At 42.0% G+C, this 21,333-nt stretch overlaps 1 protein-coding gene and 1 long non-coding RNA gene across 10 annotated transcripts in view; one reads left to right on the top strand and one right to left on the bottom strand.

The window, feature by feature from the left end:
* The window catches only part of atxn1a (ataxin 1a), a 399,635-nt gene that overhangs the window by 173,992 nt on the left and 204,310 nt on the right, over positions 1 to 21,333 (bottom strand). For 4 of the 9 annotated variants that reach the window (XM_070880687.1, XM_070880682.1, XM_070880685.1 and 1 more), the window contains one exon: positions 8,221 to 8,297. The exons of 3 other annotated variants lie outside the window; for them this stretch is intronic. The gene's annotated coding sequence lies outside the window, so the exon portion shown is untranslated. Of the gene's footprint in view, positions 1 to 8,209; positions 8,298 to 8,812; positions 8,883 to 21,333 lie in introns of those variants that run through there. 2 more of the 9 variants (XM_070880686.1, XM_070880684.1) reach the window with 2 other exon arrangements.
* Positions 8,914 to 21,333, top strand: part of LOC139264368 (uncharacterized) — a 33,763-nt gene continuing 21,343 nt past the window's right edge. Inside the window, exons 1-2 of the long non-coding RNA XR_011593330.1 lie at positions 8,914 to 10,279; positions 13,792 to 13,925. This is a non-coding gene — a long non-coding RNA (uncharacterized lncRNA). The remainder of the gene's footprint in view (positions 10,280 to 13,791; positions 13,926 to 21,333) is intronic.

Raw genomic sequence — 21,333 nt, forward strand, 5'->3', positions numbered from 1 at the left:
CTCAGTCTCATATCAGCTGACTGCTCTGTTAATCTACTCGTGCACATTCAATAATTATTTAGTTTAACAAGCAACGTACACAGCATGAATGTGCTTATAACTTCACATTTTTTCTCATCTTGCTTGGTCATGATCAACAATATTTATTTCTTATTAATGATGTGCTTTACCTCACTTTTCTCCATATTGCATGCCATTCATCTGTGTTGCTGCTACATCTCCGAGTAGTATAGATCTTTCTTGGAACATATCACTTTCTTATGCAACTTGGGATCATCCACAAATTTACATATCACAACTTTAAAAACTTAATTAAGTTCATTAATAAGTACTATAAATCATTAGGTCCCTAGTCCAAAAATCAGAGGGTCAGTGTTGTCCAACTAGAATGGTTACTACTAGTCATATGTGTCTTATTACCTAGTGTTCAACACAAGTTGCAAAATTTGCACCACAGTTTTGTCTACTTCTGCCCCTGTTTCTCTTAGTATTGAAGGATGTATTCTATTTGCATTATTTGGATATCAAATTACTTCAGTTTCTTAATGACCAGCATGTGTCCATTTAGTCCACAAACATGGAGGCATTCTCCACGACCGTAACTTAATTAGAAATACTAATTTTATATTGAAAAACTGAAAATAAATCAAAAGGTCTTCCATGCTGCTTGTTCCCACACTCTCACTTGTCTCCTCTTTAAAAAGCAACTTTTGTTCTCAATCATTGAGCGTACCTAAAGAATCTTTTTTCTGTCCAATGGCTATTAAAAAAAATTTCTCTGCAATTAGAGCGATGCCTATTTTTATGCAGAGCCACTTTATGCAGTAATTTTAAGCAGTGTTCCCTTCACCTCACTGCAGTCTGACCTTCATTTCTGCATGCACTGCAGGCCAGCAGATAGTAAATAGGTCAATACCCAAGAGCTTAAAAAAAAGTCTTTGAGATCTCATATTCCATTATCATGTGGATCTAAAGTTCATGGTAATCAAATCAGAAAGTGTTACCCAATTGTTGTGCTTTTTAAAAATACAATTACATTTTTATACAGGAGTCTAATCCAAAATTTGCCACACTCATCATTGCAATAGTATTTTATTCTTCACAACTTGAAAACTTAAAACAAAAAAGGGGTACAGTCTAGAGAGCATATGTGGACAAGAAGAAAGTATTTAGTATCAATGAGGGTGATGTCAAGATTCAAAAGGTGATGTGAACGCTCTGTGCTCTCAAGGGTTCACAATCATCATTTTCCATGAGAGTCAGATAGGGATTTATGTGAAATTTCTTTCATCCTCCACCAAAAATAAGTACATTCAAGATTTTTTCCCCCTGAACTCACTGCACAAATTGGAAGGCAATCAGATTTGTTCTAGGAGAGTTTACACTGACAAGTTAATGCACTCTAATCACTACAGAAAGAAAAAAAGTAATTCACACTCAATTCACCTAGGAACTGCATTGATAGTTTATTGATAAGCCTTTATTGTGTGTATTTAACTAGATACCACTAAATTATTGTGGCACTGCCCATGGTCAGTTGATGAACAGTAGATTATTTTGATATACAAGGAGTCAATGGATTTGGGAGAGAGACATCATAAACACACTCAACAAAACTTTCTAGTGACCAAAGCCTACAACTACATAATAGCACAGCAAATTTGAATGGGAAATTTGGAAAGTATGACCAAAATTCATGAAAACAGGAATTGAGGTTTGTGGACAGCCTGTGTCAGCCTTGGCTCACTAATGGCACTTTTACTTACGAATCAGAAAGTAGTGGGAACAAGCCTCACTCTCCAGTCACTTGAATACTTAATCTAAACTAACAGTCTGTGCAGTACTGAATGCGTGCTGCACTGTCAGAGGGGCTGTCTTTAAAATGAGATGTCAAACCGAGACCGTCAAAGTGGATGTAAAAGATCCGCATGGAGAAAAGCAAGTGAGTTGTCCCGGTGTTCTGGAAAACATTTATCCCCCAACCAGCTGGAACAGATTACCTCGTCATTTTTTTTTTATTGCTGTTTTCGGGGCTTGGTATACGCAAATGGTCTGCCTTATTTTGCAATATGACGCAGTGACTACACTTCAAAAACAGCTTGCTGTGAAGAGCTCCGAGATGTCTTGAAGACATGACACTCAAGTGCAAGTTCTTTTCTTTCTTTAGAAAGTGTGGCCTTACAGAATGAGGGTAGCCGCTAAAGATGCCAGTGTGGTGTGCACACACTTGGTAGTCTAAAACTAGCAGCGATAAATATAAGATAGTTACGAATAAATTCAATAAGAAATTGAGGAGAAATGTCTTTGTTCAGAGTGGTGAGAATGTGGAATGACTATCAGAGTGATTGAGGCAAATAATTTAGATGCATTTAAGGGGAAGCTAGATAAGTCATGAGAGAGGAAGGAATGGAAGGAGATGTTGAGAGGGGGAGATGAAGGAAGGTAGGAGGTTGTTTGTGTGGCGGACGGCATAAATCAGTTGGGCCAAATGGCCTGTTTCTTTTCTACAAATTATGTGTAATTCTATGATACAGCTCCTTTAGAAGCACTCCTTTTTGGTCAAGTATGTGTAAAAGTTTCACGATGTAAAACATTATGAGAGCCAATGAAAAAACTTAAATTGACACTGGCGTCATTTCAGTTGTCAAGAGAATACCAATAACAAATTGGGACAACGTGATGCTGGTTACAGTTAATGTGGGTGGACGGCTTAATTAAAACCAGTCATAGTGAAGGGCCATATAATAGCCCTACTCACAGGCCTGGCCTGTGAGGAAATACCAGCAGCAGGACAGGGCTACAAAGGAGTGAAGTGGAGGCAGCCCGGCACTCAGCATGGGCCCGACCTGCGAGGAAACACTAGCGGCAGGTTGGGGCTACAAAAGGAGCGACATGGAGGTGGCTGCAAGGTACAGCGCGAGCCGGATCAGGAGGGCGAAGACTTGGAGGAGGGAAACTGGATTGGACGTCACCATAATCCAGGTCGCTGATTGAAGCGTAGGCGGGTATAGCAGGCGAGGCGGAAAGCAGCAGAGGAGCGGCGAGGTCGGGGCAAAGGTGCGGCAAGAGATTATAGAGCGATGCGATCGGGGCCCAGGGGCAGCACAGGCCAGCCCACACTGCGATATGTGTGCGCACTAGGTCCGAGCATCAGAGCTGGTCTCCAGTTGTCTTGGTTAATCATTGCCACTGGACCAAGACCTAGCTCTGTCAAGCCCGTGTGGTTGCTGGTGTGCAACGGCCACCACACGTTAAAAAAATCCACGTACAGGCATCTTCCACCCTTCAGGATGGGTAGTTCAGGATCTGGACTATCAGGTCCCTCATTGTAATACCTGTGAACATTTTGGTGTGGAAGTAAGTCATCCTCGATACGAGGGACCGCCTAAGAGGAAGAATAAACAGCCTCCCATCTAAAGTGAGCTGTGGGAGACCAAGACATTTAGGCATTTAAGCTTCACAAAGTCTAAATATAAAGTGCTTGTTGCAAAGTCTGGGGTGAAAACACAATCAAGAAATATCCACAACAAATAAACAAAATAATCTAAGACTGAGCATACATTTAAGAGGCATGCACAAAATACTGATTATGACAAGTGGAATATTGATGTCATAATGACAGAGCTCTAAATTTCAATATTGAATATAGGAACAGGAGAGTAGGCCATTCAGTCCCACAAGCCCTCATTCAATTGGATCAAACTCAGTTTCGAAATTTTCAATTGACCTAGCCTCAACAGCTTTTTGAGGAAGAGTATTCCAGATTTCCACTATCCTTTGTGAGAAGAAGTGCTTCCTGACATCACCCCTGAATGACCTATCGCTAATTTTAATGCTCCCTTGTTCTCCCATCAGAGGAAATAGTTTCTCTCTATCTGCCGTATCAAATCCTTTGATCATCTTACACACCTCAAATCGATCACCCCTTAATCTTCTGTATTCAAGGGAATACAGGATCTATACAACCTGTCCTCATAATTTAACCCTTTTAGCCCTGGTATCATTCTGGTGAATCTGCATTGCACCCGCTCCAAGGCCAAATGTAACCTTCCTGGGGTGCAGTACTGACAACTGAACGCGGTACTCTAGATGGGGTTTAACCAGAGCTTTATATAACTGCAACACAACTTCAACCCCTTTGTATTCAAACCCCCTTGAGATAAAAGCCAACATTCCATTAGCCTTTTTAATTATTTTTGTACCTGTCCACTAGTTTTTAGTGATTTCTGTACTTGGAACCCTAAATCTCTTTGCTCATCCACGATTCCTAGTTTATCAGCATTTAGAAAATACTCTGATCTATCTATCTTATCTCCAAAGTGGATGACCTCACACTTGACCAATTTGAACTCCACCTGCCACAATTTTGCCCACTCACTTAGCCTATCAATATCCCTTTGCAACTTTCTGCTGCCATCTATATTAACAACTTGGAAGAAGGGTCTGAGTGTAATGTAGCCAAGTTTACTGATGATACAAAGATGGGAGGAAAAGCAATGTGTGAGGAGGACACAAAAAATCTGCAAAAGGACATAGACAGTCTAAGTGAGTGGGCAAAAATTTGGCAGAATAATGGAGTATTATGTTGGAAAGTGTGGGATCATTCACTTTGGCAGAAAAAATCAAAGTGCAAGTTATTATTTCAATGGAGAATGAGTGCAAAGTGCCACAGTACAGCAGGACCTGGGGGTACTTGTGCATGAAACACAAAAAGATAGTATGCAGGTACAGCAAGTGATCAGGAAGGCCAATGATATTGTGGCCTTTATTGCAAAGGGGATGGAGTATAAAAGCAGGAAAGTCTTGCTACAGCTATATAAGGTATTGGTGAGGCCACACCTGGAATACTGCGTGCAGTTTTGGTTTCAAGGGGCCTTATGGCTTACTCCTGTTCCTATTTCTTATGTTCTTATCTACAGTGTTTACTGTACCAGTTAACTTGGTGTTGTTGGCAAACTTGGATATATGGCTCCATATTTCTTCATCCAAGTCATTTATAAATAGTGAAAAACTGCAGAGATCCCTGGGGGACACCACTAGTCACATTCTGCCAACTGGAGTGCATACCCATTATCCCTGCTCTCTGTCTCCTACCTCCTAACCAATTCATTACCCATGTCAATACATTGCCTCCAATTACATGTGCTCTCATTTCTATTAGGAGTCTTTAATGTGGAAGCTCATCGAATGCCTTCTAGAATCCATATAAATAACATCCATAGACTCTCTCTTATCTACCACATTAGTTACCTCCTCAAAAAATTCAACTAGATTCATTAGACATGACTTATCTTTTACAAATCTATGTTGGCTCTCTCAGATCAGTTCATATTTGACTAAGTCACTCTGTCCCTAATAATAGATTCTAGTAATTGCCCAACAGACATTAGACTAATAAGCCTACAACTTCCTAGTTTACCTCTCGTATCCTTCTTAAATGGTGGAGTGACACTGGCTCTCCACATTCTCAATGCTTATGTTGACTTAACAAGTTTTGTGCTTCGCAACACTATCTGTTGAAATTTGTAGCATTTTTTTGTAAGGCTTGTCTTCATAGTAGTGGAAGCACAATTTACAGTCAAATGAGGCTGTATCTACTGAACAGAACTTCATGCACAGCTGCTATCAAAGGGCTGGCAAAACCAAAATCAGACAATTCGGCAAAAGATAGTGGAACATGAAACCAAAAGGTGGGCCGAAAATGGAAATGACAACTGCACATTGTAAAGAAAATGAAAAGCCAAAGATAGTCAAATAGGCCTATTTGTATATAAATTGCTTTCTTATTAAAAGTGACTAACTAATTTGCATAGTTGTTATTAGAGCAAATAGGCAAGAAAGATCTCTATTCAGCCACCATCTTAATGACAACCTTTAAGCACAGGTTTACAGTAAAAACTGAACTGATGAAAAGCTGGAGGCCAAGAATATTATATGACAACTTTGTCAACAACACTGAAATATCAGCTGCCTTTAAAGCTTCTGAAAATGCACAAACAGTTTGAGCAAAAAGCAAAATACTGCAAACCACTAAGTGTTCAAGAAAGAATGTGGCAATGGTCTAACACGGCTATAGATGAAAAAATAAACAACAAGTACTTAAAGTACAGATGTTAGCTCAAAGTCAGTAATTGTGGGTCCAAGCCCCACTCCAGAGACTTGAGCACATAATCTAGGATGACACTTCAGTGCAATACTGAGGGAGCACTGAGTTGTTGGATGTGCCGTCTTTCGAATGATCTGTTTGCCGTCCGAGGTGGACGTAAAAAAATCTCATGGCACTATTTCAAAAAAAAAATCAGTGAAGTTCTCCCTGGTATCCTGGGCAATATTTTTCCTTCAACCAACATCACAGACAGATTATCTGGTCATTATCACATTGCTGTTTGTGGGACCTTGCTCTGCAAACATTAGCTGCCGCATTTCCCACATTACAACAGTAACTACACGTCAAAAGTACTTCATTGGCTATAAAGCGCTTCAGGTCATCCTGAGGCCATGAAAGCCACCATATCAATACAAGTCTTTCTTTAAAGTAATTTGCTGGACTGTGTAATTGACTTTATTTGCACAGGCAAATATAAATGATAATCCTTATAAAATTTCTAACAAATTGGAGAGGGCGAAACAATGTACAGATTTGCTTGTTTCTTTTGTGCTTCATGAAAGCAATATAACCCACAAAATATGAATGTGTCTTCCTGTGGAGTTTAGCACTTTAGAATCATTCAACTGGCAGTAAAGATGCATTTTGAAATGGTACCCACATGGTACAATAAAAAAATCTTTGGTTGTAAAGTGCAGAAACCTCTGAAAATTGTTACTTAAAATTTTAGGCAAACATATTTATTAACTTTCTTATCTGCAAAATATTTGAACAAATTAGAATCAGAAATTGCAAAGAAACAGCACCAATACATTAGCACTGACCGTCTTCAAAAATCAAGTTCATTCTACAAACTAACCTTGTGGAAATGCAGTGCTATTTGAAAACAAACATTTCTTTTGCACAATAAACATTAGATCCTTGATGACATGTTGGCACACTTTCAAGGTCAGTTATGCATTAATACACAACATTTGTATCACTATTTTAAATAATGAAAGTGCTGAGAAACATCAACACATTCTATTTTAAATATTTTGTCTCCATTAAGATCAATCTATGTGCGGATATGTGCCTCAATGGGGAACCAGAGCAGCATGGGCACCTTTGTTCTGGTATGCTGCTCGGATGATGTGAGTGTAACTAATACTCCAGTTGCCTAACTGTTTTCATTGCCAGTTAATACATTTAAGAAGCTGTAAAATTTGTCTGGTTCTTTAGATCAAGGGAGCTTTATGAATTGACAGGAGGATTATTTATATTGCTACTCTAGCATTATTTGTGGGGGGAAAGATATCATTATGACGCCAAGGTGCTACGTGAATGCAAGTTGTTAAAGTATTAAGGATCAAGCCCAATAGCTTGGGCGAACCAAAAAGACTGCAGCACATGTTTCAGATCACCTGCAGCTTGACCTATTTTCCAGATAATATTAGTCCAGCTGAACTAGGAGGTATAATATACAAGTATAGAGTACCAAACTAAAAAGAATTACAAACATTTAACAGTGGCACACAGCATAGGGATGAAGGGACATTTCACTTTTTTTAAATCCTCCCATTTCAGGAACTCAATAAACTTACTGAAGCTATTTTGTATCTATTTTAACAGTAATGGTTTTACTTATCGTTAGATGCAAGTGCAGACCATACTCGAAAATACTAGGTGAAGTTTCCACGGTTCAACTACTCAGTAGACAGAAAGGACGGCGTGTATAATGCTTCAGTACAGCAATGCAAATGCCATTTACTGTGGCAGAATACAAAAGAAAAATAGGCAATGGCCAATTAACTGTTGTACAACTATACACAGCCGCACACTGCTTTGTCGATATACAATAGCGACGAACAATGCAACATGCAAAAATGTTTGCATTTAAGACACAATTATGTAAACATAAAAAACGTTAAAGGCATCCAAAAAAACTGTACAGTAATTGTTCTGCACGTCATTGTTGCCGTGAACCGAAAAAAGTTTTTGCTCACTGCACATTGCATCAACATTCCAACGTAGGACTGACTGTAATTCAACCTCGTCTCAACCGTTATAAGTTGTAAAACCCCGTATACAGACACACACAGTATATAAGTAATGACAACCTACATTTCGCTTACCAATCGCAGCTCACTACTCCTGTCGGACATTTGAACATTTTGTTCCTTGAATAGAGAAGTAGGGAAGCGCTGGGAACCTGCAAACACAAGGCAGACAAATGAAGAGGAAAAAAATGGTGCGATCTCCCGGCAAAGTTGCCCGTGCTGCGGCTGTAAACTGGAGTTCAAACGCCAGCGCGGCGCACCGCCTCCCGTCCCGTCCCCTCCGCGCCCGCCCGGGGAGTGGAGCGCGCCGGGCCGCCTCTAGTTGGCGGCCAGTCCGGAGCCATGGTTACCGCCGGACTGACAGCGGCACTCGCTGGCGCAAGCGGGCCGGCTCGGCAAAAGACACAGGAGCGAGGCCAGTGCCGGCCTCTCGGGTTGTCAGGTAAGCTCCTCTCCCGCTCACTCACTCGGCTCCTTTTTTAAATTAAAGGGGCAGCTGATGGGGTTAAATCTACACCCGGTAACCGCCTCCCCCGGTGCGTAGTGGTTTGAGCAGCGGGATTTATTTATATTATTGAGACAATAAAGTGGTTTTGTCCTCCGAAGAGAGGGCAAGAAAGCTCGCACGTTAATAAGAAGGGGGGTAAGAAATGAGAAAGTTATAAACCTTCTATATCTGCTCCTCGTCCCTTCGCCGCCGCTTCCTGCTTCCCTGCGGGCCACCATCTTCCTGCGTGCGCCGGTCAATCCACTCCGGGCGGAGTCTGGGGCGCGGGAAGATGGCGGCCCAGCCTGCATCGGGTCAAATCGTTCATACCGGCAGCCGCCAATGTGAAGCAAAGAGTGCCCGTGATAGAGAGTGAGACAGAATAAAACCTGACGGAATATAGAAGGGAACCCGACGAAACATAAAATGCAAATTCGCTAGAATGCCACGCGATAGAGGAAGAGAGTTGAATTGACAGCATGCAGAAAATAACCTGAATAAGGAAACAAATCCCGATAAAATGTAACCTGATAGAAGAGAATAAAAACCTCACCGTGCAGAATAGAGGCCGATTGAAGAACCTGATCGAATAAGAATTAGGAGCAACAGTAGGCCATTCGGCCCCTCGAGCCTGCTCCGCCATTCAGTAAGATCATGGCTAATCTACCTCACGCCACCTTCTTGCACTATCCCCACATCCCTTGGTGTCCAAAAATCTATCGCTGTCTGTCTTGAGCATCTGTAGCTCCCTGGGATAGAGAATTCCAACGTTTCACAGCCCGTTGGGTGAAGAAATTCCTTCTCCTCCTCTGAATGACCAACCCATTATTCTGAGACTGAATGGCCTCTAGTCCTTGACTCCATAGCCAGGGAAAAGTTTTCCCAGAATCTACCCTGTCAAGCTCCTTAAGAATTTTATATGTTTCAATGAGATCACCTCTCATTCTTCTAAATCAAGGGTGGATAATTATTTGGGTTGGAGGGCCACTTAACTTAGTTTTGGTAAACTGTTGAGGGCTGCACACCACTGTTCTCGCTAAGGTGAGCGGTTGCACACCAATCGCAAGGTCCCGTGCAGGCTGCTCACCAGCTTCTGTCACTGGAAGAGATACCACGAATGCACGGCCTCACAACAAATTTAAAGGGAATATTGCATAAATATAAATGCAGATACTATCTTAAATATCAAAATGTAGTGTGGAATAGTAAAATCTTCAGTTATTAAATGAAATGATTGGTCTATCGATTACATGTTGTACTGAAAGGATACGTGGCTTAAGTCTGCGGGGCCTCTGACGCAAGAGATGTACTCTATTTAGTGTGCTAAGTATGGGCGCCCAAGGCTTTGCAAGGCCTAAACTACAATCACGTTACCTGGAGTCCTTGTGCTCTGGAATCCAATCCTGTGTTTAAGACGGTGACGAGAACTCTCCTGCTGTCATACTCTGGGTACTGAGAGAGGAAAGACGCAGCCCTTCATCAAAACTAAGAGACATAAGGGCTCGGAGTGCGGGGTGAGTTCCGGGAGAGGAACGACGCAGCACGTACTATTTCTTCAGTAAAACTAAGAGTCATCGAGATGAGTAGCCATGACTCGACGGAGAAGCGTCCTGTGCGCACGTGCAGCAGCGCCCCCACCAGCCAGCGGTGAGTGGCGGGTTTTAGAAAAGTGGTTCACGGAGCTAGAGCGGGAGAAAGCCGCAGACAGACATTAGGCCAGCTCCGACACGCACAAGGGAAGACTAGTATCACACACATAGCAGCAGTCCCGGTAGCTTTATTTATTTATTTTTAATTGCTCCGGTACAGGGTCGCGGCCTACTCCCAGGCCACAGTAACCCTGAGCGAGCTTGGGGGGACGCGGGGGTGGCCTCGCAAGGCTCAGACGAACGTGTAGCTCGAGCTCCAGCAGGCCGGATAGAATGAACCGGCCCATAGGCTGTATTTTGTCCGGCACTGTTCTAAACTCTATAGAATATAGGCCTAGTCTACTTAATCTCTCTTCATAGGACAATCCCAGGAATCAATCTAGTGAACATTCATTGCACTCCCTCTAAGGGAAGTATATTCTTACTTAGGCAAGGAGACCAAAACTGTACACAGCACTCCAGGTGTGGTCTCACCAGGTCCCTATATAATTGTAGTTAAGACTTCTTTACTTTTATACGCCAATCCCATTGCAATAAAGGCTAATATACTATTTGCTTTCCCAATTGCTTGCTGTATCTGCATGTTAACTTTCTGTGATTTGTCACCCAGATACCTCTGAATACGATTATTTCCTAGTCTATCACCTTTTTAAAAATATTCTGTTTTCTATTCTTCATGCCAAAATGGGTAACTTCACATTTCTCCACGTTATATTCTATCTGCCACATTCTTGCCCACTTACTTAACCTATTATCCCATTGCAGCCTTTTTGCATCCTCCTCATAACTTAACTTTCCCACCTAGCTTTGTGTTGTCAGCAAACTTGGAATCATTACACTCGGTCCCTTCATCGAAGTCATTGATATAGATTGTAAATAGCTGAGGCCCCTGCACCGATCCTTGCCGCAACCCACTAGTTACTGCTTGCCAACCCGTAAATGACCCGTTTATTCTTGCTCTCTGTTATCTATCCATTAAGCAATCCTCAATCTTGTGTAATAACCACTTGTGTGGTACCTTATCAAATGTTTTTTGAAAATCCAAATATACTACATCCACTGGTTCCCCTTTATCCACATTGCTAGTTACATCCTCAAAAAAAACATTAATAAATTTGTTAAACACAATTTGTTTTTCATAAAACCATGTCGAACCTGCCTAATTGTATTATGATTTTCTAAATGCCCTGATACCAATCCCTTAATAATGGATTTTAGCATTTTTGCGATAACTGATGTCGGGCTAACTCATTCCCTGTTCATTCTTCTTTCTTGAATAGGGGGGTTCCATTTCCTACTTTTGAATCATATCCCTTGATTTCCTTAATATCCAAAAATCTATCGATCTCAGTTTTGAATATACTCAACGACATTGAGTAGGTAGTATTTAGCATCATTGTCTAATGCTGAATCTTCTGTTCAGTTGATTGGAGAAGATCCCGTGACACTATTTTAAGAAAATCAGCAGAGCTCCCCCAGTGGCCTGGCCAACATTAATCTCTCAACCAACAGTATCAGAAATACTTTAACTGTAAGGCAGCTTGACATGTCCTTTCACCTTTAACGTGTTTGGTATTTCTTAGTGTGTGTTATATTTAAATGCAAACCTGAAAGATTATGAATAAACCTTATCAGAGGTTCCCGAGTCTAGGCTACTTCCACAGTCTTAAAAGTGCTTTTGTATTGTACGAGTGCTGCTGGATTCCCAAGTGTGAGGCTTGTGAAGCTGCCTGCATGCCAAATTTAAAGACTGTTGGGACTCGCTTACACATGATAATTCCTTGAAGACAGGAACCCTGGATAAAACCACTTCATCCTGGCCTGCAGTATTAGCGAGATGGGCAATTTTACATTTGACTTGCAGCCGACTATGTAAAGCTTGTGTTTTGGGAGCCCAGTGGCAGTAATATTACTAACACTCAAGCAATTTAAAAAAGTACCGTTAGTCACTGTATCCAATGGTTTGGATTATTTATGTGATCATTAGCTGCTCAACCTTCAAAATTGTATATAAAGCTCAGTTAAAACCTTTAATAGGAATTATAATTTGATCCTAAATACTACAAAGGGAAACATTTATACATTTAAAGTAGTCTTTAGGGGAGAGAGGGACCAGGTAGAAGGATCAGGGAAGGAGGGAATGGGGGAGATGGGGTGGAGGGAAGCAACAATCAAGGCCAGGGGAGGATCGGGACTGACCTGAGGATCATCGGTGGGAGGGTGGGGAGACGCATCGGGACCTGAGGATCAATTTTGGGGTTAAAAGTCCCCCCCATAGTTACCAAGGCTGTGAGGCATCAGAATATGTTCTACCTTGGCTTTAACGGTCAATTTTTCACACCTTAATTTCAGCCATAACTTCATAACTTGATACTTATGTCATATGGCCTTGCCATAGTAAAATGATATAAGAACGTAAGAAATAGAAACAGGAGTAGGCCATACGGCCCCTCAAGCCTGCTCTGCCATTCAATAAGATCATGGCTGATCTGATCATGGACTCAGCTCCACTTCCCCGCCCACTCCCCATAACCCCTTATCTTTTAAGACACTGTCTATTTCTGTCTTAAATTTATTCAATGTCCCAGCTTCCACAGCTCTCTGAGGCAGCGAATTCCACATATTTACAACCCTCAGAAGAAATTTCTCTTCATCTCTGTTTTAAATGGGCGGCCCCTTATTCTAAGATCATGCCCTATAGTTCTAGTCTCCCCCATCAGTGGAAACATCCTCTCTGCATCCACCTTGTCAAGCCCCTCATAATCTTACACGTTTCGATAAGATTACCTCTCATTTTTCTAAATTCCAATAAGCACAACCTACTCAACCTTTCCTCATAAGTCAATCTTCTCATCCCTGAAATCAACCTAGTGAACCTTCTCTGAACTGCCTCCAAAGCAAGTATATCCTTTCGTAAATATGGAAACCAAAACTGCATGCAGTATTCCAGGTGTGGTCTCACCAATACCTTATATAGCTGTAGCAAGACTTCCCTGCTTTTGTACTGCATTCCCTTTGCAATAAAGGCCAAGATTCCATTGGCCTTCCTAATCACTTGCTGTACATGCACAAGTACCCCCAGGTCCCGCTGTACTGCGGTACTTTGCAATCTTTCTCCATTTAAATAATAATTTGCACTTTGATTTTTTCTGCCAAAGTGCATGATCCCACACTTTCCAACATTATACTCCATCTGCCAAATCTTTGCCCACTCACTTAGCCTGTCTATGTCCTTTTGCAGATTTTGTGTGTCCTCCTCACATATTGCTTTTCCTCCCATCTTTGTATCGTCAGCAAATTTGGCTACATTACACTCAGTCCCTTCTTCCAAGTCGTTAATATAGATTGTAAATAGTTGGGGTCCCAGCAGTGATCCCTGCGGCACCCCATTAGTTACTGGTTGCCAACCAGAGAATAAACCATTTATCCCGACTCTCTATTCTCTGTTAGTTATCAATCCTCTATACATGCGAATATATTACCCCCAACCCCGTGAACTTTTATCTGCAGTAACCTTTTATGTGGCACCTTGTCAAATGCCTTCTGGAAGTCCAAATACGACCATCATAAAGATGTCGGAGTCTGTTTTTCCTCTGTGCAGCTAGAAAGATCAAGAACCTTCAAGATGCTGTTCTGTCTAGAAGGTAGGTTCGTTCTCAGCTTGTTCTGTTCGCACAAGGTATGTTTATATCAAAAGGGATCATTAGCGCATGTTGATGCCTGAGGTCAATTACAAAGAGTTTACCAGAGTGCTTTAATTCAGAATCTACTCATATTAAGCATGCATGTATATAAAATAAAGCCAGCCTGTCTTATGATTATACTTCTATTCTTAATTAATTTTATGGTTACCTTTTCGTATCAGATCTGATCTTCTAACAGGCCTTGTGAAATCAACAACGATAACTTGCATTATATGGAGTTTTTAATGTTAAGAATGCCCCGAGGTACTTCCGAGAGATGTATGGAAGACAGATGGCAAGCCAAGGAAGGAGAGATGACAAAATGTTTGGTTGAAGAGATGTGTTCTGAGAGGAGAGGTAGACAGAAGGATTTAAGGAGCAAATTCTGAAAAGTATTACCTAGGCAGCTGAAGGCACGGCCTTCATGTGAGGTGAAGGGAGAAATTGCACAAGAGGCTTGTGACAGAAGAACAGATTGTTTGGCGGAATATAGAGCTGGAGGAGGTTGTAGGATAGGGTTCTGGAAAACTGGGTAGACCAAGATGCTCTTGTGATGATAGAAAGCAAGTATCCAGTCATCAGTTTGAGCTAGTCAACAGCTAGTGCTGTTGGGGAGGAGTTAAACTAATATGGCAGGGGGATGGGAACCAATGCAGGGAGACAGAGGGAAACAAAAAGGAGGCAAAAACAAAAGACAGAAAGGAGATGAGGAAAAGTGGAGGGCAGAGAAACCCAAGGCAAAGAACAAAAAGGGCCATTGTACAGCAAAATTCTAAAAGGACAGAGGGTGTTAAAAAAACAAGCCTGAAGGCTTTGTGTCTTAATGCAAGGAGTATCCGCAATAAGGTGGATGAATTAACTGTGCAAATAGATGTTAACAAATATGATGTGATTGGGATTACGGAGACGTGGCTCCAGGATGAGCAGGGCTGGGAACTCAACATCCAGGAGTATTCAACATTCAGGAAGGATAGAATAAAAGGAAAAGGAGGTGGGGTAGCATTGCTGGTTAAGGAGGAGATTAAGGCAATAGTTAGGAAGGACATTAGCTTGGATGATGTGGAATCTATATGGGTAGAGCTGCAGAACACCAAAGGGCAAAAAACGTTAGTGGGAGTTGTGTACAGACCTCCAAACAGTAGTAGTGATGTTGGGGAGGGCATCAAACATGAAATTAGGGGTGCGTGCAATAAAGGTGCAGCAGTTATAATGGGTGACTTTAATATGCACATAGATTGGGCTAACCAAACTGGAAGCAATACGGTGGAGGAGGATTTCCTGGAGTGCATAAGGGATGGTTTTTTAGACCAATATGTCGAGGAACCAACTAGGGGGGAGGCCATCTTAGACTGGGTGTTATGTAATGAGAGAGGATTAATTAGCAATCTCGTTGTGCGAGGCCCCTTGGGGAAGAGTGACCATAATATGGTGGAATTCTGCATTGGGATGGAGAATGAAACAGTTAATTCAGAGACCATGGTCCAGAACTTAAAGAAGGCTAACTTTGAAGGTATGAGGCATGAATTGGCTGGGATGGATTGGCGAATGATACTTAAGGGGTTGACTGTGGATGGGCAATGGCAGACATTTAGAGACCGCATGGATGAACTACAACAATTGTACATTCCTGTCTGGCATAGAAATAAAAAAGGGAAGGTGGCTCAACCGTGGCTATCAAGGGAAATCAGGGATAGTATTAAAGCCAAGGAAGTGGCATACAAATTGGCCAGAAATAGCAGCGAACCTGGGTACTGGGAGAAATTTAGAACTCAGCAGAGGAGGACAAAGGGTTTGATTAGGGCAGGGAAAATGGAGTATGAGAAGAAGCTTGCAGGGAACATTAAGACGGATTGCAAAAGTTTCTATAGATATGTAAAGAGAAAAAGGTTAGTAAAGACAAACGTAGGTCCCCTGCAGTCAGAATCAGGGGAAGTCATAACGGGGAACAAAGAAATGGCGGACCAATTGAACAAGTACTTTGGTTCGGTATTCACGAAGGAGGACACGAACAACCTTCCGGTTATAAAAGGGGTCGGGGGGTCTAGTAAGGAGGAGGAACTGAGGGAAATCCTTATTAGCCGGGAAATTGTGTTGGGGAAATTGATGGGATTGAAGGCCGATAAATCCCCAGGGCCTGATGGACTGCATCCCAGAGTACTTAAGGAGGTGGCCTTGGAAATAGTGGATGCGTTGACAGTCATTTTCCAACATTCCATTGACTCTGGATCAGTTCCTATGGAGTGGAGGGTAGCCAATGTAACCCCACTTTTTAAAAAAAGGAGGGAGAGAGAAAACAGGGAATTATAGACCGGTCAGCCTGACATCGGTAGTGGGTAAAATTATGGAATCAATTATTAAGGATGTCATAGCAGTGCATTTGGAAAGAGGTGACATGATAGGTCCAAGTCAGCATGGATTTGTGAAAGGGAAATCATGCTTGACAAATCTTCTGGAATTTTTTGAGGATGTTTCCAGTAGAGTGGATAAGGGAGAACCAGTTGATGTGGTATATTTGGACTTTCAGAAGGCGTTCGACAAGGTCCCACACAAGAGATTGATGTGCAAAGTTAGAGCACATGGGATTGGGGGTAGTGTACTGACATGGATTGAGAACTGGTTGTCAGACAGGAAGCAAAGAGTAGGAGTAAATGGGTACTTTTCAGAATGGCAGGCAGTGACTAGTGGGGTACCGCAAGGTTCTGTGCTGGGGCCCCAGCTGTTTACACTGTACATTAATGATTTAGATGAGGGGATTAAATGTAGTATCTCCAAATTTGCGGATGACACTAAGTTGGGTGGCAGTGTGAGCTGCGAGGAGGATGCTGTGAGGCTGCAGAGCGACTTGGATAGGTTAGGTGAGTGGGCAAATGCATGGCAGATGAAGTATAATGTGGATAAATGTGAGGTTATCCACTTTGGTGGTAAAAACAGAGAGACAGACTATTATCTGAATGGTGACAGATTAGGAAAAGGGGAGGTGCAAAGAGACCTGGGTGTCATGGTACATCAGTCATTGAAGGTTGGCATGCAGGTGCAGCAGGCGGTTAAGAAAGCAAATGGCATGTTGGCCTTCATAGCAAGGGGATTTGAGTACAGGGCAGGGAGTTGTTGCTACAGTTGTACAGGGCATTGGTGAGACCACACCTGGAGTATTGTGTACAGTTTTGGTCTCCTAACCTGAGGAAGGACATTCTTGCTATTGAGGGAGTGCAGCGAAGGTTCACCAGACTGATTCCCGGGATGGCGGGACTGACCTATCAAGAAAGACTGGATCAACTGGGCTTGTATTCACTGGAGTTCAGAAGAATGAGAGGGGACCTCATAGAAACATTTAAAATTCTGACGGGGTTAGACAGGTTAGATGCAGGAAGAATGTTCCCAATGTTGGGGAAGTCCAGAACCAGAGGTCACAGTTTAAGGATAAGGGGTAAGCCATTTAGGACCGAGATGCGGAGGAACTTCTTCACCCAGAGAGTGGTGAACCTGTGGAATTCTCTACCACAGAAAGTTGTTGAGGCCAATTCACTAAATATATTCAAAAAGGAGTTAGATGAGGTCCTTACTACTAGGGGGATCAAGGGGTATGGTGAGAAAGCAGGAATGGGATACTGAAGTTGAATGTTCAGCCATGAACTCATTGAATGGCGGTGCAGGCTAGAAGGGCCGAATGGCCTACTCCTGCACCTATTTTCTATGTTTCTATGTTTCTAAGCTTCACGGTTCATTGTAGTTTCAGCATCCACTGGTCTCAGTGACTTTTGTCCCCGAGTCAGACACTAGCTCTACTCAAGAATTTCAACACATACCGAGGAAGTGTTGCATTGTTGGGAGTGCCATCCTTTGTCTGAGGCGCAACAACAATTTACATTTGTGCCTTTAACATTGTAAATTTCCCAAGGATAGGGGAGGGAAAAAAATGAAACCTATCCAGGTGGAAGTTAAAAGATCCAATGGCACTTTCTGAAGAAGAGCAGGGAGTAGTCAGGCAAGTAAGGAGACTCCAGGTGCAGTGCAGGAGGAGCCTTGATGTTTTCCCTTATCCAACTGGTACGAGGTTCTTGCTGCCTCTGTGGATCAGGAGAAAGTGCAGGGTGGATGAGTAAACTGACCACAGCACTTTGGTACAGGAAGCCATTCAAGTGGGGCGAGTGAAAAGGAAAGTGATATGGGACAGTTTAGTCAGGGGGATAGATACTGTTCTCTGTAGCTGGGTGTTCCGAAGGTTATGTTGCCAGGTGCCAGGGTTATGGACATCTCCTCATTGCTGGAGAAGAACTTGGAGTGGCAGGGGGAGGGTCCAGTCGTCGTGCTCCACATAGGAACCAATGACATAGGTAGAAATAGAAACAAGGTTCTGCTGAGAGTTTAAGGAGCTCGGGTTGAAATTAAAACGTGAACCTCACAGGTAATAATCTCTGGATTGTTACCTGAACCACGTGCAAATTAGCATAGAGACAAGCAGATTAGTAGATTAAATGCGTGGCTCAAAGAGTGGTGTGGGAGGCAGGGGTTTCGATTCATGGGGAGCTGACACCGGTTTTGTGAACTGACACTAGTTTAGGGAAAAAGCACTGTCGCATTGGGACAAGCTCCACTTAAGTTGGGCTGAGACCAGTATCCTGGCAAATCAAATAACTAGGGTGATAGATAGAGCTTTAAACAAATGAAAGGGCGGGGAGCAGTGGCGGATTCAGGAAAGGGTAAAAGTCAAAAGCAGCAAGAGAAAAGTCAAGGCTGCAGAGCGATTTATGTAAAAATAAGCAGAGTATGTCAGGAAAGGACCGAGAGCTTAACAAAGTTAATAGGACATTAGTGACGAAGGTGACATCAAGGAAAAATAGAAAAAAGTTGAAGTTGAAGCTGAAGGCACTATATCTAAATGTGCAAAGCATTGGCAACAAAATAGATTAATTAATAGCATAAATAGAAATATATTGGTTTGATCTAACAGCCATCAGAGTGACCAAGGTTAGAAACTAAATGTTCCAGGATACTTGACTTTTAAAAGAGATAGGCAAAATGGAAAAGGAGGGGACGGTGTAGCCCTGATAATAAAAGGATGTGATAAAGACAGTAGAGAGAAAGGATCTTAGCTCGAAAAATCAAGATGTAGAATCTGTTGGTTGGAGCTCAGAAACAACGGGTAGAAAACACTGGTGGGAGTAGTTTATGGACCTCATAACTGTAGTTGTAATGTTGAGCAGAGTAGAAATCACAAAATTAGAAGTGCATCTAACAAGGGTAACACAGTAAGTAAGCATGGGGGATTTAAATTTTCATATAGACTGGACAAGCCAAATTTGCACTAATAGTGTGGAGGACAAGTTCATGGAATGTATTCAAGATAGTTTTCGAGATCAGTATGTTGACGAACCAATTAGGGAATAGGCTATTTTAAATCTAGTATTGTGCAATGAGACAGGGTTAATTCATAACCTTGTAGTAAAGGAGCCTCTGGGGAAGAGTGATCATAACATGATAGAATTTTATTGAGTTTGAGTGTGATTTAGTTAAATCCGAAACTAGGGTCTTAAATCTGAACAAGGCAAACTATATAGGTATGAGGGGCAAATTGTCTAAAATAGATTGGGAAACCAAATTTAAAAATATGATGGTAGATAAGCGATGGCAAACATTTAAAGAAAGAAATCATAATTCACAATCAATATATAATCACTTAAGGAATAAAATCCCACTGGAAAAGTGGTCCAACAAGAGAAATTAAAAATAGTATTAGATTAAAAGGAAGCAGCTTATAATGTTGCCAAAAAGAGTAGTAAGCTTGAGGATCGAGAAGATTTAGAATTCAGCAAAGGATTACCAAGAAATTGATAAACAGAGAGCAAATAAAATGAGAGTAAACAAGCAAAAGATATAAAAACAAATTATGAAAGCTTCTATAGGTATGTAAAAAGAAAGAGATTAACAAAATTAAACATGGGTTCCTTACAGGCAAAGATAGGGGAAATTATAATGGGGAATAAGGAAATGACAGACATTCAACAAATACTTTGTATCTGTCTTCAGGATAGAAGACACAAGCACATTCCAGATATAGTGGGGAATTAAGAGTCTAGTGAGGATGAGGAACTTAAAAGAACTTCGTAAGAAATAGTACTAGAGAAATTAATGGGACTAAAAGCTGTCAAATCGCCTGGACCTGATGGCTTACATCCTAAGGTTTTAAAAGAGGTGGCTATAGAGATAGCGGATACATTGGTTTCGATTTTCCCGAATTTTCTAGATTTTAGAATGGTCACCGCAGATTGGAAGGCAGCAAATGTACCCCGCTATTCAAGAAAGGAGAGAGATCTGACATCAGTAGTAGGGAAAATGCTAGAATCTATTATTAGGGACATGGTAACAGAGCACTTAGAAAATCATAGTATGATTGGGCAGAGTCAACATGGATTTATGAAATGGAAATCGTGATCGACAAATTTCTACATTTTTTTTTGAGAAATCCTTGTGACTCCAGCCAGTGAAGAGTTTTCCCTGATTCCCACTGCCTTCAATTTTACTAGGGCTCCTTGATGCCACATGCTGTCAAATGCTGCCTTGATATCACTCTCATTTCATCTCTGAAATTCAGTTCTTTTGTCCAAGTTTGGACCAAGGCTGCAGTGAGGTCTGGAGCTGGGTGGTCCTGGCAGAACATAAAACTGAACAGGTTTTTGGTGAGTAATTGCCACTTGATAGCACTGTCGACAAAGCCTTTCATTACTTTGCTGATGATTGAGAGTAGACTGATGGAGCGTTAATTGGCCGGATTGGATTTGTCATGCTGTTTGTAGACAGGACATACCTGGGCCGTTTTCCACATTGTCGGGTAGATGCCAATGTTGTGGCTAGGGGCGCAGCTAGTTCTAAAGCACAATTCAGCACGACAGTCGGGATGTTGTTGGGAGCCATAGTCTTTGTTGTATCCGGTGCGCTCAGCCATTTCTTGATATCATGTGGAGTGAATCAAATTGGCTGATTTCTGTGATGTTGGGGACCTCAGAAGGAGGCCTTAATGGATCATTCACTCGGAACTTCTGGCTGAAGATGGTTGCAAATGCTTCAGCCTTGTCTTTTGCACTCACATGCTGAGCTCCGCTGTCATTGAGGGTGGGGATGTTTATTGAGCCTCCTCCCGTTGGTTGTTTAATTGTTCACCATTATTCACAACTGGATGTGACAAGACTGCAGAGATTTGATCTGATCTGTTGATTGTGGAATCGCTTAGCTCTGTCTATAGCATGCTGCTTTCGCTGTTTAGCATGCATGTAGTCCTGTGTTGCAGCTTCCCGAGGTCTGCACCTCATTTTTAGGTTTGCCTGGTGCTGCTCCTGGCATGCTCTTATGCAGCCCTCATTGAACCAGGGTT

This window comes from Pristiophorus japonicus, chromosome 5, assembly GCF_044704955.1.
Source record: "Pristiophorus japonicus isolate sPriJap1 chromosome 5, sPriJap1.hap1, whole genome shotgun sequence".
Lineage (NCBI taxonomy): Eukaryota > Metazoa > Chordata > Chondrichthyes > Pristiophoridae > Pristiophorus > Pristiophorus japonicus.